The sequence below is a fragment of the Palaemon carinicauda genome, chromosome 23, assembly GCF_036898095.1.
Source record: "Palaemon carinicauda isolate YSFRI2023 chromosome 23, ASM3689809v2, whole genome shotgun sequence".
Classification (NCBI taxonomy): Eukaryota; Metazoa; Arthropoda; class Malacostraca; order Decapoda; family Palaemonidae; genus Palaemon; species Palaemon carinicauda.
The window spans coordinates 106,368,507-106,382,294 of record NC_090747.1 but is presented as its reverse complement, the minus strand read 5'-3'; the positions used below and the strand labels follow the sequence as shown (position 1 = coordinate 106,382,294).

The following is a 13,788-nucleotide window of genomic DNA, read 5'->3' as shown; positions in this document are numbered from 1 at the left end:
TGCGTAAGCGGGCGATCATGCAGGTTCGTGCGATGGCGGGCAGCATGTGAAGGTGATCGCTGGCGAACTGGTGATCGCTGGCGAGCTGGTGATCGCTGGCGAGCTGGTGATCGCTGGCGAGCTGGTGATCGCTGGCGAGCTGGTGATCGCTGGCGAGCAGAAGGTCGACGCGTGTCCTGTGAGAGGATAGGTTCACGAGCAGGAACGGGAAGATCGCTGGCGCGTTGGCGAACATGTGTTTCTGACACACGCGCAGCACGATGTTGCGTAGCCACAGGACCAGGTGGATGGTGAGCAGGGAGTTCAGCAGGAACTAAAGGGTGTTCAGAGACCGCAGGGCGATGGTCCTCAAATGAGCGCTGACGCTCGGAAGAGAGCTGACGAGCAGGAGAGCGCTGGCGAGGGGGGCGAACCTCAGGAGAGAGCCGACGAGCAGGTGAGCGTCGGCGAGCAGGAGATCGTCGACGAGCAGGAGATCGCTGGCGAGCAGGAGAGCGCTTGTGCGCTGGCCCTGCTCGCGTAAGGGAAGAATCCCTTAGCCCCGAAGGGACCGTTGCCCGTCGGGTGACGAGTTCTCCAGAAGGCGAAGATCCGGCAGGAGATGGTGAGCAGTCTGCAGAGAGGTTCAAGGAGGGCGGAGCAGTCGGTTGAGGCTGACGAGGAGAGTCCCCCCCGGAGGACGAAGACCCAAGAAGGCGCCTCTTAGTCCCCCTGTAAGGGGAAGGGAGGCCCTTGTGGCGTAGAGGGCGGTGGGCCTTACGGCGGAGGCGGCCTCGGGGGAGATCGTCGGGACCATCGGTCCTACGAAGGAGAGTCTCCTTCAAAACACTTCCCTCAGAAGGAAGCTGGGCAGCAGTCGAGACCGAAGGACTCACTTCCCCCTTCGAAGGATGCACGGAAGGAGGAGGAGAGCCTAGAGCACCATCACCAGCAACAGCACCTGCGTCGGAAGGCCCAGCCACGTGGGAGGCCTCTGTCACCACAACGTCGACAATAGACAGAGGGTCTACCTCCGCTACCACCGGCGACTGTTTAACAGCGGCCCCCAACGAGACAAGGTCAATAAGAGCGACCCTGGAGGGCAAGCCTTTAAGCCCCAGGGACGACCAAATCTGTAACAGATCATCACTGGATAAAGCATTATTATCAATAACCTCCCCCGGAGAAGGAGGGGGAACCGCCTCGCTATGGGAGGCGACGCCCTCTCCCCCCACCGAAGGTAGGGAAACAGAACAAGGGCCTGCGCTCCCACTCGGACGACTCTCCTTAGGAGGCGGACGAGGGGGAGCTTCGGAGGAGGTTTGGGCGGTGGAAGAAGAGTCCCGAAAACCTTCCTCCTTCAAGGCTAACCCCGGAGGAGAACGGTCTCTCTTGGACTTCTTCTTACGCCGACGGCCAGACCTCTCCCACTGGGAGGCAGACCACTCCCTGCACTCACGACACATGTTATCCTGGTCGCACCGTTGGCCCCGACATTGAGGGCAGAGGGTGTGAGGATCCGTAATCACGTCCGACATGAAAGTCCCACAAAGACGGCCGGCAACTCCAGGGCATGTCCGCATATTAAATAAAAGAAAATAACTGAAGGTCAACTTCCAACCAATCACACAAGCTGAAAAGAAAAAGAAGAAAATTAAAGGCTGTCACGAAGGCGATGAACAGACACGTCTAATCACCGCCGAGCCAAAAGTGAAGTGAAGCAAGTCACCGGTGGGTGGAGGGGGGAGGCGTAGCAAGCTACCCTTCCCCAACCCCCGCTAACTAGCGCGGGGGTAATTAACCCTCGTTAAAAACTATTGGCTCGTCATTTCAGCTGCGCTAAAAGTAAACCCTTTGTAAATAGCGTGGTTTGTATTTCGGTTACGGAACAACTAAGACTTTAAAGTACAGTACAGTATATGAATCTCTTGCTGAATAAAACATACTTTGGCTTAATCTTGATCTATGAAGAAGTATTTAAGTAAATCAATACCCAAGGTGGTAATCAAGACCTGATACTTACTGTATTAGAAGTTTATTTGTAACAATACCAGATACATCAAGACATTGAGCAAATACAATGTGGATGATAGAGTGTAAACATGGATTAAAATTAAAGGCTTGGACAATGAATTTTTGCAATAGCAATCATAGATAGTCAATCTGTTATATACTGTAGTTTACAAGAGAAGATTCAACCATAAGGCTTATTCACCTTATGATCTTTGTAAAATAGAAAATCTCAAGAGAAAAATAATGGAGAAAAAAATAAATTTTTTAAACATACATTTACACTTCACCTTTTATGTACATTTGTGATATAACAACTGTAAAAGTTCTTGGCCTCACACAATATATATCATCATCATTACACTTACGCTATTTGGATTATAAAAATATACATAAATCTTTAAAGATAATATATACTGATCTGTATCATATTGTGGATACAGTATGCAACTGAACAAGGATGGATCAGAACAAGACAGATAATCAGTATCTTTAAAAGTTACAGTATTTGAGTAATGACCCACACAAGCATCAAGGTACGACCCTTAATGAGTGATCAGACATTATTCCTCAACGTCACATTTTTTCAGAAGTTATTTTGTCCGTGCAACTGAAAGAAATGAACGTACTCTGCTTTGTAAGTGTAGGAGGCTTAAGTAGAGTGAAAATGAAAGTCTTACTTACATTTCTTTGTAAACTCACTTCCCAAACAATGTGTTCTCAACCATATTACAATGTGAATAGTCAAATCTAGATCTTTGGTATTATGTTTCGTGTAAAATCACTTCCAAGCATATGCTATCCTATAAAATCTGGTGAACTATAAATTCAAAATAAAAAAAACTGCATTTACTAAAGTAAATGCTCCGCTTACTGTACTGTAAAAGAGTGTCTATTGTCTTTTTATGCCAAAAACTAAGAATTATGAGGCCTTGCACCATAAACCTATTTCTTATCTCTATATCTTATGCTCATTATCACCATTGCATAAAAACACTACCTGTGTTTTGTTGTTGTTTCTAAAATAACTTAAATTCAGTGTTGTAAACAGCACCAGTAACTTAAAAATCATAACTTATACTTTAATAAATCTCAATTAGTAAGTAGTTATTGGAAACAGTTTTTATCTTCACCATTTATTGAAATATATTTACAGTAAATGTCTGACCAGCAGCTGATTAGTGTTGCTTTTTTTCTCAACATCTCTACAACCTAAAGGCTTGTATACAAAATGACTGTTGTACCTACAACCTAAAATAAATCTAGAGAAGCATCTAAAAAGTTTAAATATTAGTAATGGTATACAACAGATGACATTTAAACAAAGTCCCTGTAAAATCTGAAGGCTCAGTTATGAACTGCTAAATTAAAAGAAGCACATAATAGGAGTAACACATTTAGCCCTGTCTCTGCACATAAATCCACCAACATACTGTATCATTAGAAATTATTTCAGGTAAACTTTCTTGAATCCTTACTTCTCACTAATTCATTACCTATAATTTTAGCACAAAAATATTTTTTTATTAAAAGATTAACTGTAAACTCAAACACGTACTGATAAACACATTGGTGGGTCATTCACGATTAAAATTAAAATGATAAAACTTTCTAAAATTGGCTGGTCATCAGTGCTAAACTTTTTCTGAATTGCATTTATAGCAAAGTAACTACAATTGAATAGTTTTACTATACGTTTTACTGAATCTATAACCAATACTTTTACATGTTTGTTGGTAATGTTTACTGTATTACTATTCCAATCAATTGTCTTCAATTTTCGATCTTAATACAGTAATCCCTATTGTTATTTTTCTTAAGACAATAAAAAGTAAATAAGCATAGGCAATAATGCAGAACAATAACAACTAGGAGATAATTAAAGGAAAATTCATAAAATTGTTCTTAAGTAATATTAGGATCATATAATATATAGTTTCTGCCATTACCTAAACGAGGTAAAATCATTGCGAGTATTAGAAACTAAAAGTGATAAAAACTTTAGTTAAACAGATTAATCTATGGCACTTGAAAATTTCAATTGATTGCTGGCTTTAAGAAAATACTATACAGTAGTGTATTCATCCATTCAAATCTCTGCGATTTTACAAGTCTTGACGACAGCAGCTTACAAATCCGTGATTGCAAAAGGATATTTATACAAGTAATGTTTCTTGAAACTTTTAACTGTAAAGCTATATTTTTGGGGGGCATAATATCAACTTGGCTATAAAATTCTTTCTTGTAACTTTAAAATATAAGCTTCATGAAGCATCGTTTCTCTGAAGCCTCAAATAACCTTGGACTTTTTATAAGGATAGCCATTTTCTTTCATATTAGATGAAAATGTATTTATTATTAAAAAAATCAAATAAATCATGATGATTAATCTTGATATCTTGGAAAGAACATGCTTCATATTGTGAAGTACCTTTCAAGAATTTTGCACTTGAAATTCATTCGCAGATCTATTGAAAAAATAATATTAGACAAAAATCTAGGAGGAGATTTTACCTTACTGGCTTCGTAATCATAGCTTAAACTATTTACCTTACATGAGCTCGTATCACATACCTGGACACTGAAAGCAAAGCCCACATATAATCTAAGACTGTTAAAAGATAACATAAAACTGTCTTGTTCATATTACTATAATGTATTATCCATCCTTGAATTTCAAATACATACAGTATACTGTTTTATAAAATCACAAAAGTTCTTGGCACATCACAACCAATCTGATTGCAAAACAAATGAAAAAAAGATATATAATACATATCACTAGAACATAGGTAACTCAAATTAAAGCCAATTATGCAAAGCGTACATAAATTTCACTCAACGTCTATCTCTTTACTTATACCGTCACAACTATTATCTCAATAACATAAAATTATTCCTAATTCCTACTAAAAAGTGGTACAGTACTTGTTTTTAAAGAGACCTCTTGTTTTTACGGCAAGTTCCTTGTCCCATCAGCTGTACTTCACTTAATATCCCTGTTAAATGGTAGTGCACTATAAAACTAAAGTGGATAGATAATACACTTTTGCAGAAGAGTTGAGAGAATGCTACCAGTAAAACGTATTTGCACTTACAGAACAACTGAGCTAGTAACTTTCTTTTTTATTAGTCAAGTCCAATTGTCTCTTGGGAGGATAGTGATGCTAATAGTTCTTCAGTTCAGTACATCCAACTCAAGATTTTGGAGTTGAGAATAGGATAATGATGCTATTAGCTCTTCAGTTTGGAGTTGTGATGGCCTATTGGAAATGACCCTTACTGGCGTCCTGCTGGATGGGAAATAGAGTACCACTCAAACTCGATAGTTTCTAGTAGTGTCTGCAACCGCACCATCATTAGGGAAGCCTTTAGGTCTACCTGCTGAGTCATAAGCCTGACCTTCCCTGGTCCTACCTTGGGTGGAGAAGGGGCTTGGGCACTGATCATATGAATATATGGTCAGTCTCTAGGATATTGTCCCTGTTCCTTCCCTCTGCCATTCATAAGCAACCTTTAAACCTTCAGTTCAGTCAATCCAGTTAAGAATAGGTACTACAACATAAAGAATACTCTGGTTAATAATAACACATGTCTAAACTGCACTCAAGTTCTAGGCAAACAAGAGCAGTAAATAGCTGCAATAGCTATTTCAATACAGATTATGCTTAGGGGAACCACCAATAGGTTTTGGCCATTTTTTTCTGATGTCCAGCAGCCACTATCAAGCTTATCATACTTTCTACAGTAATGATATCACTGCTTTATAAATGATAGTCAGCTTATTTAAACATATGGGGTAAACAACAGTCAGCTATTGAATTAGCTTATCAGCTGTTTACCTACAGCTGCTGGCCCTAGAAAAATGTCTACAATGACATTTTTAATGTTGTAGTACTTTAAATTACTTGCTTAATCAACATTTAATTTTTTAACTTGTTGCATAACCATATTTTATGACAAAATTGTGTATTATGTACTGCCGAATATTCTTCTAAGTGAGAAACCTTTAACATCCGGGTCTGCAGTTTTATCCTTTAAAGATTTTCAAAGGACTGGACAGAGAAGACATTTCTTCAACAGATTCAATGGCATAAAAATACACAGTATTCAATGCCATTATACAAAGCTATATGAAATTTAAAGTCCCACCAATGACCAGCCTCAAAAATTATTTATCTGTTCTGAGGGATGGAATTCACTAATACTTTTGTTGAAACAAAAGTTAAGGGGACCATTGCCTTATATGCAAGATCTTTGAGGGATACCTGCAGAAAGATCATAAGTTCCCTCATGCAGCTTCTCTGAGTTTTCGCTACTGTGTGTGGAACCTCCCGTTATAAGTTCATAGAGGTCTCTCTAATCAAGGAAGTCTGGGTCATTCAACCTTTGTTTTAATATACTGGAAAGGTAACCAGCAGCCCTTGAGTGGTGAAGAAATCTTTCTACCTTCCAAATATAAAAGTCTGTTGTTGTGGGAATAATGTGAAAATTTACACCAACGAATAATTTCCTCTGGTAGGTTAAGCACAGGACGAGTAGGTTCTTGTAGTCTGGCAGTGCCTCTTATTTTAAGCTTCAACTTTGACAGTATTTTAGAAATTCACAACATACAGGTTGTGATATAATCTTTAGAGATAGTACAGGATCAAGAGCTACAAGGATTGCTCTCTTAGCAAATCAAACAATACAGTCGGAGATTTAGAAACCATTTCCGCTTGGGTTAATGTGGTGTTCCAAATTTAATCTCGGCCCTAATTGGATGTTTCATGTTAGAGAGTGGAGCAAAGGTATGTGTGCCCATTCCAACTGTACATGTAGGCAACCTTACACTAGCAGATCTAGCCATGGAGAAAAAAACCTCAATAAGTTGTTCATTAAGGTTGTAAAAAGATCCATAGGGGGGTAGCCTATATTCACTAATCTTTATATTTCTCAGGTTGTAGTGACCTCTCTAACAGGTCAGTATTGATGACAGGGATGATGTTTCTTACACAAGTGATGAAACCAGCCGTACAAACACTCTGGACATAGTGCCCATTACACAATACACACTACATTTGAAATATAGCTCTCATAATCTAAACAATAACTTTATTTAATATAACACCAAAATATGCAAAAAAAATAAAAATAAATCTTTTTACTGTATGGTATGGTAAAAGAAAAAAAAAACATGACTATATTCACACCTATGAATGCGGTTTAACCAAGAAAACCTTAAATTGGAAATAAAGGTGCTTTTCTTAAGAGAAAACTCCTTACGATGGCAATAGGTTTCACCTAGTATTGTCACCACTATGCATGTTTATTATGAAATTGGTTACAGGCTTCTCTTAGTCTATCAGGTGTCATAATTTAAATAAAATTATGAAATATGTCTTTTATATATACTCATCCTCTTAACAGGTATGTAACTTTTAAGTATATGAAAAATAATTTGCAAGAACTCAAGTAAAAAATTAACAAAGGTATTTATTTCAATAAGTGTGTTACTTTATATATAAGACTAACCATAACTCACTTGAAATAGTCTATAGAAGGTGCAACACAGCATCTAAAATTCCTAAGCCAACTACCATCTACCTATGTTGGCAGTGGAAAATATATACACTATGAATAAATTACCATAAAATCAATTTCAGTACTATGTTAAACCCAGCAAATAAAACATGTTACATTATCAAGACATTAAGAGGTTTGGGCTCCTCCAACTAAGAATAAACACTTTAAAGCTTTCCATGTGCTCTCTATTCCCACTAATAACTGAACACCTAAAGTAATTAAGGTGCAACAACAATAGCAAAAGCTCAATTAAGATAAACTGGCATTTGCAGGTGTATAATAAAATGTATTTACAAAATCCCATTTCTACGGTTATAAACCCTTTTTGCACAAATTTACTTCTACAGTAAACCCTTTGTGGATATTTCTTTGAAATATATCCTTAAAATTTTTTACAGATATTCCAACTTTCAACTGACTCTCCCTCATCTACCAATATTGCATGTGTACAAGTACATGAATTTTCAACAACAAACTGCAATCATTTAGTTTTCATTACTTCAAGAAAAAGTCTTCAAATAAATGAAGCTACAAAAATGAAATGATATTCATAAAAGAGATTTACAGTTTCATAAACTATTGCATTCTTAATACTACAGGAGATTAAAAATTCATACAATAATTTGTGAATGAGACCAAGTGATGAAAACAGAATAACAAAATTAAAATCACGTAAAATTCAAAGGTGTTCATTTAAATATTATAAATAAACAGAATACAATACATATACTAGAAGACAAGTTCACATTTGAGGTCTTACCTCAGCTTGCGTCCAGCAAAAAAAGGTAGAGCAAAAGGAAAATAACTTGGCATACACAAGTAGACACATGGATCAAAACACACTAAAACTAGCGTCTGAGGAAATAGTTTATGTTTCAGTAGTATCTGGACGTAATTAGTTTACAAAGCTGAAAAAAAGACCAAATTCATAGCCAAGTGAATAGTGTGGCATGAAGAATGAGTGAATTCTTCAATTAATGAAGTCAATTAATGAACATTCATTTTTTATCCATGTATATCATATACAAATTAAGTTATCACACTCATCTGCATATAGCTAGTGCATTTGAATCCCATATTGGGAACAGTACCCAGACTGAGGAAAAATCTTATAATTCTGTAATAAATTGATTGTTCATTTCAAAATCAGATTAAAAATCATTTAACACTATACATTTGATGAAATTTTTTAATTTTGTTTCCATAATTACATATGACCCCTTTTCAACATTTTTATTTTCAACTGTCATATTGAAATTGCATTTTATTTTTGTATGAATTTAGCTTTTTCAATATTAATCTTACCCGATGATCATGTAGCTGTCATCTCTGTTGCCCGACAGAAATCTACGGTCGGGATACGCCAGCGATCGCTATACAGGTGGGGGTGTACACAACAGCGCCATCTGTGAGTAGGTACTCAAGTACTTCTTGTCAACAAGAACTCAATTTTTCCTCTGTTGTGCCTCCGGCAAGACCTACTAATACGCCGTCCCTAACTGGATTTGTTTTCACAACTTTTTGGTGAAGTACACTATTCCAGTTTTGAGCTTTCGCTATGCAGGGGTTTTATCTTCATTTCAAAACTTGAACTCGTTTTGGATAGATTTTATTATGGTGACGAAGAGAGTATGGACTCTCTTTCACTTTTAAATGGCCGACCCTTCCCTTAGACGGAAGTGTTGGTGTCGAAGAGAGTATAGACTCTCTCTCACTTTTTATGACCCACCCTTCCCTTAGACGGAAGTGTGTTTAGGTTTTTGGTAATTTTGCTTAACAAAGTTATAGATTTATTTTATATCTCTCCGCCATTTATAGGCCTCTTCGATTAACTTTCCATTTATTATAAACTTATAAAAATTAATTTTTATGTTTGTTTATATGCGACCTTTCCTAATAGTAGGCGGTCCTTACTTGGAACCGAAGTTAATTAACATTGAGCCCGTCATATCGTTTTTCCTGTTAAGAATTTATGCTATTTTAATTTTAATGTTTTTGAAAGAATTTCTTTGATAGTCTCGTACTGTTTTCAAAGTTGAACTAACGTTTTGTTTAGTCTCCGCAGTTGTTGACGTTCAGAACGTTCAACTTGCGCTCTATCGTTACGATAGAGAGAGAGTATTTCACGGTTTCACGTTGCAGTAAGAGTAAACCGATTCTAGCGTTTCGTTCATTCTTTCTTAGCTTAAATGGTTTTAATTCTAATAAAGGAACTTTTTATTTGGGAAACCTTTCAGTTTTTTTCCTTTAACAAATAATATGTTTTAACGATATATAATTGGGCTCATCTCTCAGGTTCTAAGTCAAGAGAGAGAGAGAGAGAGATAGAGACGGAGGGAGAGAGAGGAGGATAAACGTTTCGTTCAAGCGGGTAACGTTGTTCTCGTTTTTTTTTTTTTTGCTCTTCTCCCTAGTCGCTATAGGGGAAGAAGGTAAAACGTTTCTAGAGTTTTATTCTTGTTCCCAGGCTTTATGCGGTGAGAGATTTTAAACGTAGTTTATTTGATCTAGTGTTTAGTCTTTTTTCCAGCCACTGAATTCTTTATCTTTCATTATGTTTTTCTGTTACATTGTAATACTGTTTTCGCAATTACTACCTTTTAATGAAGGATAGGATTGCGTGTTTCAGGTACAAACCACTTAAAGTTTCGAGTTCAGTGAAATAAGTGCAAACAGAAAATCAAAAGTGATAAAGTGATATGCGCAAAGTGTTACAGTGTTGCGTTCGAGGGTTCGTTTGTTCGTGCCAGTTGTTCACCTTGTCCGATACCTCTTACAAGCTCCCAAGCCCAGGGGAGAAGTAATGTCGAAGGACTTATGGGTTCCACAGGTCTTGATCGACGAACAAACGTTTCCCTCCGTGGTTTCGGGTGTATCTACACACGTTGCCGACGTGATCACCCCACCCACACAAAGACGAGAGAGCCCATTTATTCCTCGTCTGCGGAAGAGGTTTCTCGCAGAAACCATGGACCAAATCTAGCAGCTTTTAAGTGCAAGTCGGTCCCTTCCGCGCAAGTCCAACGGCCTAGGTGTAGCCACTGGGTCAGTTCGGACTCGCTGCAGTACGACAACTGCACACCTCCCAAGAGAGGCAAGGTGGTACCGCAACAGGCAGTAACTCCCTCTGTTGCCGCACCAGCTGTTTTAGACCCTCAGTCACAACGGACAGTAGCTCCGTTTGTTGTTGTCTTTCATAGACCCTAGTGGTCCATGCTGCAGACTATACAGTCTCAGCTTGCTCCTTCATGCAGGAGTATCGTGCTGGAAGGTTGACAATGCACCTGTTAACCTACAACCCGCCGAGGTTGTGCGCTCAGCAGATACTGCGGCTGCCTGCTCCCACCCTCCACCTGTGAGAGCTCCACCACCGATGCGCAGTCCACCCTGCCAGACGCATGTTCCTGCTGCACCATCTGCTAACATGCGTGAGCTACCGCATCAGCAGTGGGAAGGTTCTGTAGAGCTGCCGGGTTCCAGCACTATGCGGCATTCTCCGCAGCCCATGCAGCATGCTCTGCATACCTTACAGCATGCTCCGCATACCATGCAGCATGAGCCGCATACCTTACAGCATGCTCCGCATACCATACCGCATGCTCCTCAACCCACCGCAGCCCCTCCCACGCACCAGCACTCTGCTTTTGTTGTTGCCAGCTCCCACACTCCGACTGCGGAGAAGGTTGACGATGCACCCGTGGGCCTACACCTCCCACGGTTGTGCGCCCGGCATGGCTTCCTGCTCTCACACTCTTGTTGTGAGAGCTCCTCCACCCATGCACAGTCAACCCTGCCAGATGTATGATGACTCCCACACACAGAGCACTCCGTTGCCGTGCGTGAGCTACCACAAGCTGCCGTGTTTTGACACGGTGTGTCAGCCTCCGCAACACACTGTGGTTACCGCCACTCGCCAGCAGCAAACTAGTCAGTCAGGAGTTGAGGCTTCCCCACACAACTTTGGTTGTTGCCAACTCACAGACTGTCAAACAGTTACATGACGTTGCCTTCTGGTCTGCTACTTATACACCAGTGCTGTATGTCCTCACGCTCCTGTTGTGGTTGACAGTTCAGTTTTTGACAGTTCACAGACTGTCAAGCAGTTTCATAACGTTGCCTTCTGGTCTGCTGCTTTTGCACCAGTGAAACCCTCACTGAGAGTACCTAGCTTTTCTCGGATATGGTTCCTGTAGATGAGAAAGTGCTGTTCTCCCTCCTTCTGATATTCCCTTGAGGACTCTGTCATTTGGAGAGGAGCCTTAAGCTGCTTAGCCTCCTACGGACTTTTATTTAAGCATAACATGCTTCCAGGGAGGGTAAATGGTTCCGCTTCAGTCGCTAACCCCGTCTGTTGCCACACCTGCTCCCTTAGACCTTGGGCTTTGTTGCAAGACATGCAGTCCAAGCTTAGTCCTTGATAGAGGATTTTTTACGGAGAAGACCCTTCTTGCCAACGACCTTCCTACCGGTTGGTTGTACGCCCTGTTGACGCTGAGGTATCCTACTCACGTCCGCCAGTTGAGATGGTTCCTCCACCGGTGCGACCCAGTGTGGGTTGCCAGTCGCACGTTGATGTTATGCTACTCTCGGAGGTGGTTGTGGACGTTCAGTGTGTCACTGGGAAGACGTTCAACAACCAGCAGAGGTGACTTGTTGTGACGCAGTGCGGCAACCTCAGCAACCCGATAAGGGGTTGTCTGTACTACCCAGACAGTCTAGACAGTTTCGGGTTGTCGCTGTACTTCCTCGCTTCCCCATGGTTGACAGTTCACAGACTGTGCAGCAGTACCATGATCTTGTGTCCGGCTCCGTCACGCATCCACCAGTGCGACCGGATTCAGCGAGTCAGACGTTGCCCACTCCGTTGCTGTTTCCTCATCAGTTTCGGATGAGGAACCCTCTGATGAGGACATGGCTGAACAAGAAGATCAATCCCCAGCCCTGCTATCCATCCAGAAGATGCTGAAGAAGGAATACAGCCCTGTCAGGCTGTGGATGAGTCTGGTTAGGACACTGTCATCCGTGGTGCATTTGGTGTCACTTGGAAGACTACACCTCCGTCCTCTTCGGTTTCATCTAGCTCTTCACTGGAAAAGGACAAGACGCTAGAAGCGGTCTCGATCCCGGTTTCCGGAAGATAAGTCTGGTCTAACCTGAGGAAAGGACTTTATCAACCTTTTTTAGGGTCTTCCCCTGACTGTTCAGTCTCCCAACCACGTTCTCTTCTCAGACGCATCGGACGTAGGCTGGGGTGCGACCTTAGGCGGTAGGGAATGCTCGGGATTATGGAACTCGCGTCAAAAGGACAATGCATTTTAACTGCAAGAAGCTTCTGGCAGTAAGTCTGACCTGGAAAAGCTTCAGGTCTCTCCTTCAAGACAAAGTAATGGAGGTCAACACGGACAACTCCCTGCTTTGATGTTCATCTCCTAGCAAGGAGGGACCTACTCTCTGACATGGTGCGAGTTCCCTAGTGACCTCCTCTCCTGTTCAACAGGTCTAGACTTTTCACTAGTAACAAATTTCTTCCAAGGCAACTTGAATGTCTTAGCAGTTTGTCTCAGTAGGAAGGGACAATAATTCCAACATATTGGACCCTCCACAGAGATATATGCAAGAGACTTTGGGTCACCTGGGGCCAGCCAACCATAGATCTCTTCGCAACCTCGATGTCCAAGAGGCTCTCAATACTTTGCTCACCTATCCCGGACCCAGCAGTAGTTCTTTTAGATGCCTTTCTACTAGATTAGTCTCATCTAGATCTATATGCATTCCCTCCGTTCTAGTTTGTCAACAAGGTACTGCAGAAGTTCGCCTCTCACGTTGGGACAAAGTTGACACTAGTTGCTTCCCTCTGGCCCGGGAGAGAATAACTTACCGAGGTACTTCGATGGCTTGTAGACGTTCCCAGAACTCTTCCCCTAAGGGTGGACCTGCTACGTCTGCCACGCGTAAGAAGGTACTCCAAGGCCTCCACGCTCTTCGTCTCACTGCCTTCAGAGTGTCGAAAGACTCTCGAGAACTAGAGGTTTTTTCGAAGGAGGCAACCAGAGCGATTGTTAGAGCAAGGAGAACATCCACCCTTAGAGTCTACCAATCGAAGTGGGGAATCTTCCTAAACTGGTGCAAGTCAGTATCCGTATCCTCGACCAGTACCTCTGTAACTCAAATAGCTGACTTCCTCTTATATCTGAGAAAAGAGCAATCTCTTTCAGCTCCCACTTTCAAGGGTTA

The 13,788-nt window shown here is 41.1% G+C and overlaps 1 protein-coding gene across 2 annotated transcripts in view; it reads right to left on the bottom strand.

Moving 5' to 3' along the window:
• Nucleotides 1–1,997: 1,997 nt before the first annotated feature.
• The window catches only part of LOC137617350 (transmembrane protein 145-like), a 52,613-nt gene continuing 40,822 nt past the window's right edge, over nt 1,998–13,788 (bottom strand). Inside the window, exon 10 of one of the 2 annotated variants that reach the window (XR_011039629.1) lies at nt 1,998–8,838. The gene's annotated coding sequence lies outside the window, so the exon portion shown is untranslated. The remainder of the gene's footprint in view (nt 8,839–13,788) is intronic. The other variant, XM_068347373.1, reaches the window with a different exon arrangement.